A 14,072-nucleotide genomic window follows, 5' to 3' on the forward strand; every position below is an offset into this window, starting at 1 on the left:
AGATGTGTACCAATCTTCCGCCATGGGGCGATAGCAGAGGCGCATTTAAAACATGTGACGTCAAGCCACTGCGTGGAGGCACACGAAAGCGGGATTTTGCTGTAGTCAGAGTATCTCGTTATGACGCGTGGTCATTGTCAGACTGCTGATCATCTACAATCACTGCAGGTTGGGGACCATTCCTACAAGAGAGTGCAAGAATTCAAATACCTAGGGGCACTTTTCACTGAGAACTCGTCATGTGAAGCAGAGATCAATGCCAGAATACAAGCAGGAAACCGATCTTACCACAGCCTAGCACAACTGCTTCGGTCCAAATCTCTCTCCAGACAGTTCAAGATTCGACTGTACAAAACCCTGATCCAGCCTGTTGTTCTATATGGCTGTGAGACATGGAGTATCCGGAAACAGGACTTCCATAAGCTCCTTGTCTTTGAGAGAAAAGTGCTTCGGAAGATCTTCGGTCCGGTTCTGGATGCAGATACAGGGGAATGGAGGATCAGATACAACCAAGACCTTGAGGAACTATACCAGCAGCCCAACATAGCAGGAGCTGTCAAAGCCAAACGAATGCAGTGGGCCGGCCATGTGGCCCGGATGGAGGATCACAGATGGCCTCGGAAGCTCCTGGATTTCACACCTACAGGAAAGAGACCGCCAGGGAGACCCAAGAAGGGATGGGCTCCATGAAGATTTAAAACAAATGTCAATAAATGTGGACGAATGGCGGATAGCAGCAATGGACAGAATACAGTGGAGGAGGAAACTTGTAGATGCGTGCGGTCCACTGGGCCTGATCACGTAGTAGTCGTAGTAGTAGTAGTAGTAGTAGTCAGTATCAAGCCAGAGTGTGAATCGGACTTTCAAGGAAGCTCCGATCCCCCTTGAAAATGTTATCCGCAGATGGGGACGGAATGTTGTGTTTTAAGGTGAAATCCATTCGACCACGGCATAATAACCCGGGACATTTTATTTATTATGACATTTCCTGCCGTGGAAGTTTACATTCTACAATCAGAGCTAGGTACCTACAAAGAAGACTGGGCCAATGAAACGGCGCGATGGCAGAGCACACCACACATTAACAACCACTAGATTAACGTGCTTGGCCACGTGAACGTGAGGATTGTCAGAAGCCCAGTACACGCAATTGTGTAGTTTACAGTACCGTTCAGTTTGAATTGCGCCTCGTCAGACTAGATAACCAACACAGCAAACTGTTCATCCTAGCGAAGTATGCCTTCAGATCACTCACAGTACTCCATGCTTCGTTCCCCGTAGTGTTTGTTCATAGCATGCAGCGGTCTTGGAATGTGGCTTTCCACTTTGCAGCCTTCAGAATTCGTCGTGTGCTTGATCAGTGTATCCCGCTTTAATGTGCACCCAGCATCGGTCATTAGTTCAGCATCATCGATGTTGCTTGGCCGCCAATGGGGGCAGAACGCAGAACGTGTAAATCTCAAAACTGCTGGGGGCATAACACATACATATTACTTCTCTTTGTACGATTTTTCAAAACAGGACAAAATCAGATAAAAATAAAGCTTTAGGTGACTTCCCTTTATTTATTTTTGTGAGTTAATGGTTAGCGGTGAGTCATGGAAAAGAGCTAGTTCATTCCATTGAGGGAGCAGTTCTGAACCAGTCTCTGAAAAGAACGGTTTTGCCCATCTCTACTGTTTATAAAGGCTTTCTGGCCTCTATGTGGAGGAACCATGTAAGTACACAGGAGCGCTGTCTAGCCCGAGTTGCCGAGCTCTGAAACTTCTTGACTTGATAACGTCGGTCTTCTGCTGCAGGATCGATGTCTTATCCATGTGCAACACAAGACGAATCTGTGGCCATTCTTGCTGTACTCCTTTTTATGTGTTCGATAACCCCTGTTAGTCTTATATGGCATAGTGTTCCACACACTTGAGCAGTATTGTAGGTCGGGTAGCACAATCTTTTTACAACCAGTCTCCATTGCAGACGCATTGTCTTTTACAACTATCCGACACATGAGTCAAACTCTACACTACCTGCTTTACCTATGAAAGAGACTATCTGCTGATTTCATTTCAGACGAGGCAGCCAGTATTGCTTAGGAGATGAAAGCAGAGCTCAACATTTATAGCATAGTCGAAAAGACCGATTGCGCACTTTTGGTACAGAGCTGAGTCGAGGATCTAAATCAGATGCTCAGACGATTCTGCGACCATGCAGACTGTGCAGATTTATCTACTTGCACCATAGGCTGGTTGGGTTTCGGGTTCTGCTGAACAGGTCAGGAGTCCACGACATGCAGGAGGCAGCTACATAGGTAGCAGGGTCTGTGTGGCGAGGGCTGGGCTGTTTGTTAGGTTAGATGGTCTCAGGAAAACACAAAAAGGCCTTCAGTCTCAAAGGGTGCAGGTCGAACGCAGGAAGAGTGTAGATTCAGGAACCATCAGTATAACAGTTGTAAAGTCTCGTATCTATTGTGAGAAAGTACCAGAGCTCCAAGCGCCAATAGAGGCACTGATGCTCAAATCGATTTAGGCACTGAAAGCTGGCTAAAGCCGGAAATAAGGTAGCTGAAATTTTTGCAAAGGACCTAACGATGTCCAGAAAGAATAGGCTAAACACAGTTGGCAGTGGCGTGTCTGTGGCTGTTAGAAGTAGTTATCTTGTAGCGAAATTGAAGTAGATAGTTCCTGTGATTTAGAAAGGGCATAGATCATTCTTGGAAACCAGAATAAAATAATAATTGGAGTCTTTTACTGACCTCTCAAGTCACATGATACAGTTCTGAAAGTTTCAAGGAAAACTTGAGTTTAATTTCAAACACGTACCCAACTCATACAATTATAGTTAGTGGTGACTTTAATTTAACCTCAATATGTTGGCGAAAATACATGTTTCAGTCTGAAGGTACACGTAAAACATAATCTGAAATTGTTGTAAACGCAGTCTCTGAGAATTGTTTTGAGCAGTTAGTGCATAAGCCCATGTCAATAGTAAACTGTTGTGAAAACACAGTTGACCTCCTAGCAACAAATAATCCTGAGCTAATAATGATCATGAAAATGAATACATGGATTAGTGAACACAGGATTGTCACAGTGAGAGTGAATATTGTAACAACCAAGTCCAAAAATAAACGAAAAATATACCTATTCAAAAAAATTCACTTGACAACTTCCTGAGAGGCAATCTCCACTCCTTCCAAATTAAGAATGAAAGTGTAGATCAGCTATGGCTTAAATTCAAAGAAATATCATCAAAAGAAATCGAGAGGTTTATACCAAATAAATTAGCGAACAATAGAACAGATCCCTCTTGGTTTACAAAACTGTTGCAGAAACAACGAAAAAAGTTTTTTTTATATAATCCATTATGGAGTCGAGGTAGCAGTTGTCGTTATACTGATTATCACTGCTAGCATTCAACCGCGATTCTTATACATATTTTAACAACGCGTTTCAAGAGACAATGCTCACATCATCAGGTTGTAAAATCTATGTCATGAATTAAACGGACTAAAAAGACCAAATATCATCACCAATAGTGGGGAAGTCCATAGAGTAAAACAGAATTAAAAGTATATTGGACTGTGAGTCCTCGTCTTACATTGAAGTTGTTGACACAAGTCAATGGCCGTCCCATAGCTACCAAATATGCTGTCGACTGCGCCGGCTCGGGAGCTGTTGTGGACTGACGTGCCTAGGTGTTGTGGCGTGGTTACAGCCGTATGCTTGACGGTAACGCTATGCTATTGGGCGCCTCATTTCCTTATTGCATTGGTCTGCCATCGTTAGCCTATCGCAACTCCGTCATTGACATGCTACAAGTTTAAGTCGCATGCCTGTCCTAAAATAATTCTAAAAACCCGCTAAAAAATCTCATTTCTTTAAAGTTATCTTGTACATTTAGGATATTGCTTTGTTTCTTTTCATGGATAGCTATCTCGAATTCCTCTAGTAAATCAAGTTTCCTCCCTTTCTTTTCTACATGCAATATTTCTACGTTGTCTTCTATGCTATTAAGGGGATGGCCTGTTTCATATATATGGTTCGCAACAGCTGATTTGTCATAATTCCCTAACCTGAACGCATCTTTATGTTCTTTATACCGGATCGCGAATGATCTTCCTGTCTGCCCTATATATTTTGCATCACAAGTTCTGCACTGAATCTTATAAACTCCCGATCTTTCAAACTTATTTCTCTTCTCGCCAATATCGTGCTTAAGGCTATACCTCACTAGGTTATTAGTCTGAAAAGCTATTTTGACATCGTATGGCTTAAAAACATTTGCTATCTTTTGTGAGACTTTTCCGTAGTATGGCATCGTGATAATTTTCACTTTCTCTCCATCAGGTTTATTCTTTTTGCGCTTATTACTTTTCCGTAACAGTTTTTTAACCATATCTATTCTGTAACCGTTGTTCATCGCTATTCTCTTAACGGTATTAATTTCAGTCTCCCTATCTTTTTCACACATAGGTATATTGACTGCCCTATGCACGAGACTACGGAAAGCAGCATCTTTATAAGCCTGCGGATGGCATGAATCATTCGGGATCACGGCATCAGTAGTAGTTTGTTTTCTATAAACGGAGAACGCATGTTTGTTGCCCTGCTTTTTTATATTCAATATATTGAAGATTTTTTAGCGGGTTTTTAGAATTATTTTAGGACAGGCATGCGACTTAAACTTGTAGCATGTCAATGACGGAGTTGCGATAGGCTAACGATGGCAGACCAATGCAATAAGGAAATGAGGCGCCCAATAGCATAGCGTTACCGTCAAGCATACGGCTGTAACCACGCCACAACACCTAGGCACGTCAGTCCACAACAGCTCCCGAGCCGGCGCAGTCGACAGCATATTTGGTAGCTATGGGACGGCCATTGACTTGTGTCAACAACTTCAATGTAAGACGAGGACTCACAGTCCAATATACTTTTAATTCTGTTTTACTCTATGGACTTCCCCACTATTGGTGATGATATTGGGTCTTTTTAGTCCGTTTAATTCATGACATAGATTTTACAACCTGATGATGAGAGCATTGTCTCTTGAAACGCGTTGTTAAAATATGTATAAGAATCGCGGTTGAATGCTAGCAGTGATAATCAACGAAAAAAGTGTACCAAATTTAAACGAAGGCAAAATCTCCAGATGGCTCCCATGACTCAGTCCTCCCCCTGTTGGATCCACCCTCAGACATAACGCATGGTGGATCTACCCTCGAATCCTATGCCAGTCATAGCATATTGTGGATCAGCCTCTGATCACCGCTCCAGATATAACGCGTGGTAGATAAACATTCAAACCCTATTCTGGACGTGGCATATTGTCGATACGCATCTGAACATTGTTCTGGATATAGCGTGTGGTAGATCCACTCTCTAACACTAACTCAGGTCTTCTCAGGATCATGGGAGCCATCCACATCACATGCACAGACAAAGACGTACAGAAAACAGAGAAAATGCACTGCAGCAGCAGATTATGTGGGTGGAAGTGACTGTATGCATTCGAGTTCAGTGCTATACTCTACGATCCGACGAGAAAAATAAAACATTTGGGCTAGGTGTCGACAACTGTACTACATTTTAAGCAATTTTAGAATAAGTGGCGAGAAGTGTTGTCATGATTGGATGGACAGATGTGATATATAATGATAAAGCTACGAAAATTGACAGAAAATACGTATAAATTGAGGAAAATAGGCGAAGACGCGAGGAAACTGAGAGGGAATGATGGAGTACTTGCTTGTCATCTGCTTGGTGCAAGAAAATTCTTACACATGGGAACGAGCATGTGACAGCAAGAGGAATACAAGAAAAAGTTGACATGGAAGCACCAGGATCCAGGGAAAGAGTTACTTTTTTGTTGACAGCGATAAGACAGCTGGAACAGAATGTTTAACGTGGATGACCACCAGATGTAGAGTAATAAATTTATGTATATCGGATCAAACCCAGGTGTGAATCCAGAGATAACAGATATCATCCTATAGATTTTTATAAGTACTCTTAGTTAAAGAGCATTGAATTACCAGCTCGGGGGGGACTTTAATATACAAGAACAGAATTGATCGTGTGTTTGCCCTGTGCAAAACTGTTTTCCTGTTTTAAACCCTAACAAACGGTATTTACAATGTGCTTCTCTGTACTCTCCACCAGTCACAACCATGCGGTGTCAGCTAATAAATACCTTACAGAATAGTTGCTGCATGCATGCTAGTTGACGGCTGCCTTAGATGCTTTCCTGGAAAAGAGGACCATCTGCCTCTAAATTTACAAGGATCTGCATTAAAGGATGATAGAAAGTAGATGGAATGATCGGTTGAGAAAGGTTGTAATGAGGTATGGTTTAATAGTAGACTGTTGATGCATTCTAGAAAGAGGAATATGTTGCTGCAGGTCATTTATCATGCATGTAACCAGTGTTTTCCGTTGTTCTCGCAGGGTGCATCAGTAGTGTGGTATAACTTATGATCGACTTGTACACAATTACGTGTTCTGTGTGTGACTTGGAGTGCTATCTACCTACAGTAGTTAACACCAACCGTCTCCATACCAAAGTCAGCAGAGGACTTCCAATGCATATGTGAGCAATCATGTCCATCGATGGAAAATTTATTTCAACATCCTTCGATGTATGCGAAGTACTCCATTTCTCTGCCACATCTTGGACATAAACAGAGTTTTTACCTTCATAACTGCAGTGATTCTAAGTCAGACAAGTGTTTGTGAGGTTCTGCAAACACTATGTGTACATTTGTTTGACACTTGTCCTGTTTACAGAGTTAGTGGAGCATAGCATCTAATTTTACATCTCAAACACCTCAGAAAGCTATATTGTGCATGTATCACAAAGAACTATGTTTTTCTTTGGTGCAGAAGGAAGTAATATTATCATCTTAAAGTCTGTCACTGAAATGAGGGGGCCAGAAAACTTACAGGATGGATGGATGTCAGATGTTGGACATGTGTGTCCTGCATTAAAGAGCATTGCACTCCACATGAGTAATATTTCGAAAATCACATGCCTTTAACATTATAGTGTGTTTAAGTGCAGAACTGTGTAGCCTTAGGAGTACATGTGTTTATGTTCTGTGATCATTTCTCTCTTGCTGATACCTTCTTGGTAATTACCCCAGACACTCTAACACTACATTAAAATTGATAGTGTAGTTGATACACTATCAACTATACACTGCCGGCCGCGGTGGTCTAGTGGTTCTAGACGCGCAGTCCGGAACCGCGCGACTGCTACGGTCGCAGGTTCGAATCCTGCCTCGGGCATGGATGTGTGTGATGTCCTTAGGTTAGTTAGGTTTAAGTAGTTCTAAGTTCTAGGGGACTGATGACCACAGATGTTAATTCCCATAGTGCTCAGAACCATTTGAACCATTTTGAACTATACACTGATAATGGGGGTTAACCTCCTAGACATGTGCTCATATGGTAAGATCTTGTGCACCTGGATGGGTGTCTTGAGTAAGACTGGATGGAACAGTCTACGATGAATAGCAGTGAAGGGCTCAGCTCCCTCTGTTCCTTCTCAAGTTGTGAAGTAGCGGGTATAATACTCTCCGACTTCTGATTAAATTGGCTACAGTGTTGCAGGGAGGGTTGGTCAAAGCCAATGCAGAGAGATCTTCCAATCTTCAACTTCCGGGGATAGGGAGCATCAAAACAGTGATTGTGTACATAGCTGCAGTTGAAGAAATCAGTGCTCCTGGTCTCTTTGAAATAGAACACCTGTAAAATCTATGAACTCTGCAAATAATTCAATACCTACTCTTGCTGACTGTACTGGTAATGTAACGGACGATGATAAACAGAAGGCCGAAATTCTAAACCTAGCTTTCAAACACTTGTTTACGGTAGAGGACTGCAGCACCATTCCCCATTTCAATTATCGAACAAACGCAAGGATGGCTGACATAGTGGTTAGTGTATCTGGGATTGTAAAACAGTTAAGATCCTTAGACGCCAGGAAAGAATCTGGCCCAGACGGAATCCCAGTAAGATTATATGTTGACTATGCTACAAATATAGCACCATTCTTATCCATCATCTATCAGAGATCATTGGAACAGCGCAAAGTTCCACGGGACTTGGAGAAGGCCCTCGTCATAGCAATCAATAAAAATGGTAGAAAATCGGATGCACATAATTACCGGGCAATTGCAGTGACGTCGATTTGTTGTAGAATCATGAAACATATTTTGTGTTCAAACTTAATGACCTTTCTAGACTGTGAGAAGCTCATCTGCAGAAACCAGCACGGTTTTAGGAAACAGCGGTCATGCGAGACACAGCTGGTCCTCTTTGTGCACGATATACAACAGGCTCTAGATAGACTGATGCCATATTTCTCGACTTTCGAAAGGCGTTCGACTCAGTTCCACACTGTCGCTTGCTCCAAAAAGTGCGGGCTTACAGTCGATCAGATGACATATGATGTTGGATAGAAAGTTTTATAACATACAGAGAGCAGTATGTCGTCCTGAATGGAGTGACTTCAAAAGAAACAAGCGTACCTTCAGGTATGCCCCAGGGCAGCGCAATAGGTCCGCTGCTTTTCACGATTTACATAAACGATCTGGTTGATGGTATTGACAGCGACATTAGACTGTTTTCCGACGATGCTGTAGTCTACAGAAAAGTAGTATCACACGAAAGTTGTGAACAAATCAAAGAGGATATGCAGAAAATAAATGCGTGGTGTAATGACTGGCAGTTATCTCTCAATATTAGTAAGTGTAACCTACTGCGTATAACAAGGCGAAAATCCTCATTAATGCACGAGTACAAAATAAATGCCCAGTATTTGGAAGCGGTAACATCCGTAAAGTATCTGGGTGTGACTATTCGAAATGATCTCAAATGGAATGATCAGATTACACAAGTAACAAGCAAGGCGAAGTCCACATTGCGGTTTATTTGTAGAATCCTGAAGCGATGCAGTCCTTCAACAGTGGAAATTGCTTACAATACGTTAGTTCGTCCAGTCTTAGAGTATTGTTCTTCTATATGGGGCCCTTACCAGTTGGGTCTGATTCAAGAGATTGAGAAGGTCCAAAGAAGAGCGGCAAGATTCGTGACTGGTACATTTAGCCATCGCGAGAGCGTTACAAATCTCATTGAAAGTTTGAAGTGGGACACACATGCAGATAGACGACGTGATGAACGGAAGGAGCTGCTCACTAAATTCCGAAATCCGATCTTCGCCGAGGATGTAGAGCATATATTATTACCACCAACTTTCAAATTGCCCAATGATCACTATTCAAAGATAAGGGAAATTAGAGCTCGTACCGAGGCGTTCAGACAGTCGTTTTTCCCTCGCGCGATCCGCGATTAGAACAGAGGAGGGAAATATTACTTTGGCGCAAATTCTGCCTCCGTCACACATCGCTTGGTGGCTAGCGGTGTATATATGTAGATGTAAATATGTAGATGTAGATGAATGCGTGAATGTCCTGTTACTCCCATCCACACAGGGAAAGATGGGCAATCGTAATCGTAAATGATATGCTATAATCAAAGTGCTAGAAACATGTAGATAATCTAACTGCATCGGTATAAGATGCTGCGTGGTATACTTTGGCGATATGTTCGAGAATTAACCATGGTTGGACGCACTGCACAGTCATCCATCTATATTTGCAGTCTAGTATATGGTACCTGCAAAGCAGTAGAGGGTTGGTTTATCGATGATATATAAACTGGGGAGCATGCTGCCGTGTCATTGCTCAGTGTTGAAATTACGGAAAAACTGGTAAGATTGCTAATACTGATCGCGCTTTCAGTTGTGGTGCTTATTACAGTGAGGCGTGCACGGTTCGTGTTCGTGCCGTTTATTGCTTGACATCTTGTCTTTGGGGTACTGCTGCCCCGTTTCTTATTCGATTTACTGGCGTCACTAAGCTGCTGGCTTGCCTGCCCATGAGTGGCAGCAGCACTGCTTATCGATAAGAGCACCGTCGTATTATCTATGCAGCGACCGATAGTATTTCTGGGTCGTCGTTTGTAGGGAGTTCAGTGGGGACGGAGCAGCAGAGAGGTCCGGACAGCCGTGACTTGCCCGACCGTTGCCTGCACACGACTTCAGTGGGTACGATCTTGGTTGATCGTTCGGTCGGTCGTCTCATAGGACGACATGTGTTAGGTCACTGACCGCTTCCGGGTTCTCTGTGTGTGTCGACTTGTGATTCCTTCTAGTTGTTCCACAGTGACTGCTTGGTTTTGGCAGTGTTTCGTGGAATCGTGTGTGGCTTGTGTGGTTTTGACTGAGTAGTTATTTTAATGGTGTTTGCGTGCTGGATTGAGTCAGTCACTTGGGACGGAGAAGTGAGGAAGTCTCCACGGTGCGTAGCCAGGTCCGGACTGCTGGCAGCGTGTATGTGCTGTCGGATGGTGAGGTACTAAAGTGCGCGTCATTTATGTTGGCGGCCGAGTTTAGGTTCGTTCTGCGCATCTGACGTCAAAAAATACAGTCAGCCAATGAACAGGGAACGACGTTGCCAGATCTTGACTGCAGAGCAGAGCACGGACGAGTGTCTTCAGTTTTAGAAACGTTCAGTCATAAACAAAGTAATAGAACAAAAGCAATGTCTTGATAGCAGACTTTGTTTTTTGAAAGTTTGGAAAAACCATTCTTTATACCAATTGCTTCATTTTCTATTAATTGATTAAACCAAACAAGCAATAAGACTCTTAATTCAGGCGATAGCAAGGAAAGGTGTTTGTATCAATTTCACGAACCGCTTTTTCGCAATAAAGAACAGCGGTAATTGTTTATTTCCTATTGTACTTCGACGAAGTGCGAGTAATTCATAGGCATACCAACAGTGTTTGTCAGAATTTTGCGTGACCTGTTAGACTCCTTATGATGAGACATTGCAGGACGAGCTGCGCTAGCGTAACTGTTAAGGCGTTGGGTTAGTAAGCGAAAATTAAAGTGTTCAAACCTCGTGCAATGCTAAATATTTTTTTTTACTTTAAAACAATATCGAAGTGTCTTACTTCATGAATTTTATTCGTTTGAATGCAATTTTTTGAAATTTCTAGTGCTTTGTCTCTTCATTAACCCTTTCGCTGCTGCAGTCACATGCTCCCCGCATTCCGCGCTGTGCGCGATTTTGTCATCACTGCGCCGGCCGAAGTGGCCGTGCGGTTAAAGGCGCTGCAGTCTGGAACCGCAAGACCGCTACGGTCGCAGGTTCGAATCCTGCCTCGGGCATGGATGTTTGTGATGTCCTTAGGTTAGTTAGGTTTAACTAGTTCTAAGTTCTAGGGGACTAATGACCTCAGCAGTTGAGTCCCATAGTGCTCAGAGCCATTTGAACCATTTTGTCATCACTGCACTGCTCGCCTGTGCAGACACATGGTGTTCCCACTGCTTTGACACACTTTACCTTCCCCCCATAAATGACTTAATTTTGTTTCGATGTTCAACCCAGTTATTGTGCAGCATTAAATGTAGTAAACCATTGCACAAAATTTTGAAGAGTTTGCAGAGGTTAAAGTCCATATGGTATACTTTCCGTATGGTCGATTTTAGTTGCCACAATGTTGAGAATGAAATGTGGACAAGGTACCTAAATTTCATATAAGATTTACTGTATAACAGTATCTCATTTAAGTACCACATAGGTGTCGTATGTAATATTGAGAAATATTCCGTCTTTCGCAACTGTAATAAAAATTTTATTTACACCGGGCGCGTTTGGCTTTATTTTAAAGCACTTCAGTCAGTCAAAGGAAGTGGGGGGAAGGTATCAGTCAAGAAGATGTGTAAAAATCTAATTTTTGGGCCAAATAGTTTTTGTGGAATCGAATGATAAGTGTGTCAAAGCAGTCGGAAACACCATGTGTCAGCACAGGCGAGCAGTGCAGTGACAAAATCGCGCACAGCGCGGAATGCGGGGAGCAAAAAAATGGCTCTGAGCACTATAGGACTCAACTGCTGAGGTCATTAGTCCCCTAGAACTTAGAACTAGTTAAACCTAACTAACCTAAGGACATCACAAACATCCATGCCCGAGGCAGGATTCGAACCTGCGACCGTAGCGGTCTTGCGGTTCCAGACTGCAGCGCCTTTAACCGCACGGCCACTTGGGCCGGCCGAGCGGGGAGCACGTCTCTGTAGCAGCGAAAGGGTTAATGCGGCCGTGGTGGCTTTACTTCATAAACTGCGCGCTCCCCCCTAAACGTAAGCTTGCGAACTATACTATACTATGGCACTGTTTCTCTTGGCGCGTGCGTCGTATGCAACTGGCAACGCAGCAATCTCCCGCGTCTGGGCAGGCATGCGCGAGCCGCCAACATAAAAGAATTCAACTATAGCTGAGAGAGTGACAAAGTTCGTTGCCCACCGAACCTGGATGCTGAAGTTGGGTGATCACTTAACCTTTTATGGAACCTCAACTATCGTGACATCTCTTCGTTCATTTGCAGGCTATTGCTCCCTGGGCCATTGGGGCTAGCAGCAATGTATGATGTGTTGGAGTCGGCGAAATCTTGCAGCTGTCTTCCTATAGTGTGATAAATTATAAATCGACTGTTACTTACCAGTGAAGTGCAGCACCGGTATTTTCTGCCTTGTTGCCATTAACGCACCAGTTACCTGCCCTGGTCGTCAGTGTAGTTTTCCAGCAGTGTGCCTCTCCTCATCGTGTTCTTGCTGTCCGTCACAGAGTTTACTTCGACAGCCTATTAAGTTGTTTGGTTCATATTTTGTTTAGAGTGATTATTGTTCCCTTGGCTGTTTTTAGACGTCAATTTCGTAAGACGTAGTGCTGTTCGTAACCTGGTCCTCAGCTGATATTTTCCATCATTGTGCCGTTGGTCGGAAAGAAGGGAATTGGTTAAATTGTTGCTCGGTCCTTGGGCCGTCCCTAGTTTGGGTTGCCATCTGATTATTTAACTTCAACTCTTGGCTGCCTGTCTCACCCCACCTTGCATTTGAGCTACCTTTTCAGCACGACCCTTGGAACATATCTGAGCACCACTCGTTCTGTTTGTTTTAGATTATGATTTTCCTTTTAGTTTGAAGTATTGCGTGACGCCTTCGGCTGTGTATTAATTCGGTTCTTTTAAACTTTGCATAAAGGCCTTCAGCCATGTTAAATTAAAATTCTGAAGATTGATTTTACGCTACTGGCCATTAAAATTGCTACACCAAGAAGAAATGCAGATTATAAACGGGTATTCATTGGACAAATATATTATACTAGAACTGACATGTGACTACATTTTCACGCAATTTGGGTGCATAGATCCTGAGAAATCAGTACCCGGAATAACCATCTCTGGCCGTAACAACGGCCTTGATACGTCTGGGCATTGTGTCAAACAGACCTTGGATGGCGTGTACAGATAGATCTCCCCATGCAGCTTCAACACGATACCACAGTTCATCAAGAGTAGTGACTGGCGTATTGTGACGAGCCAGTTGCTCGGCTACCATTGACCAGATGTTTTCAATTCGTGACAGATCTGAAGAATGTGCTGGCCAGGGCAGCAGTCGAATATTTTCTGTATCCAGAAAGGTCCGTACAGGACCTGCAACATACGGTCGTGCATTATCCTGCTGAAATGTAGGGTTTCGCAGGGATCGAATGAAGGATAGAGTCACTGGTTGTAACACATCTGAAATGTAACGTCCTTCATTCGATCCCTGCGAAACCCCACATTTCAGCAGGATGATGCATGACCGCATGTTGCAGGTCCTGTACGGGCCTTTCTGGATACAGAAAATATTCGACTGCTGCCCTGGCCAGCACTTTCTTCAGATCTGTCACCAATTGGAAACGTCTGGTCAATGGTAGCCGAGCAACTGGCTCGTCAAAATACGCCAGTCACTACACTTGATGAACTGTGGTATCGTGTTGAAACTGCATGGGTAGCTGTACCTGTACACGCCATCCAAGCTCTGTTTGACTCAATGCCCAGGCGTATCAAGGCCGTTATTACGGCCAGAGGTGGTTGTTCTGGGTACTGATTTCTCAGGATCTATGCACCCCAATTGCGTGAAAACGTAGTCACATATCAGTTCTAGTAATATATATTGGTCCAATGAAT

Source organism: Schistocerca nitens, chromosome 4, assembly GCF_023898315.1.
Source record: "Schistocerca nitens isolate TAMUIC-IGC-003100 chromosome 4, iqSchNite1.1, whole genome shotgun sequence".
NCBI lineage: Eukaryota > Metazoa > Arthropoda > Insecta > Orthoptera > Acrididae > Schistocerca > Schistocerca nitens.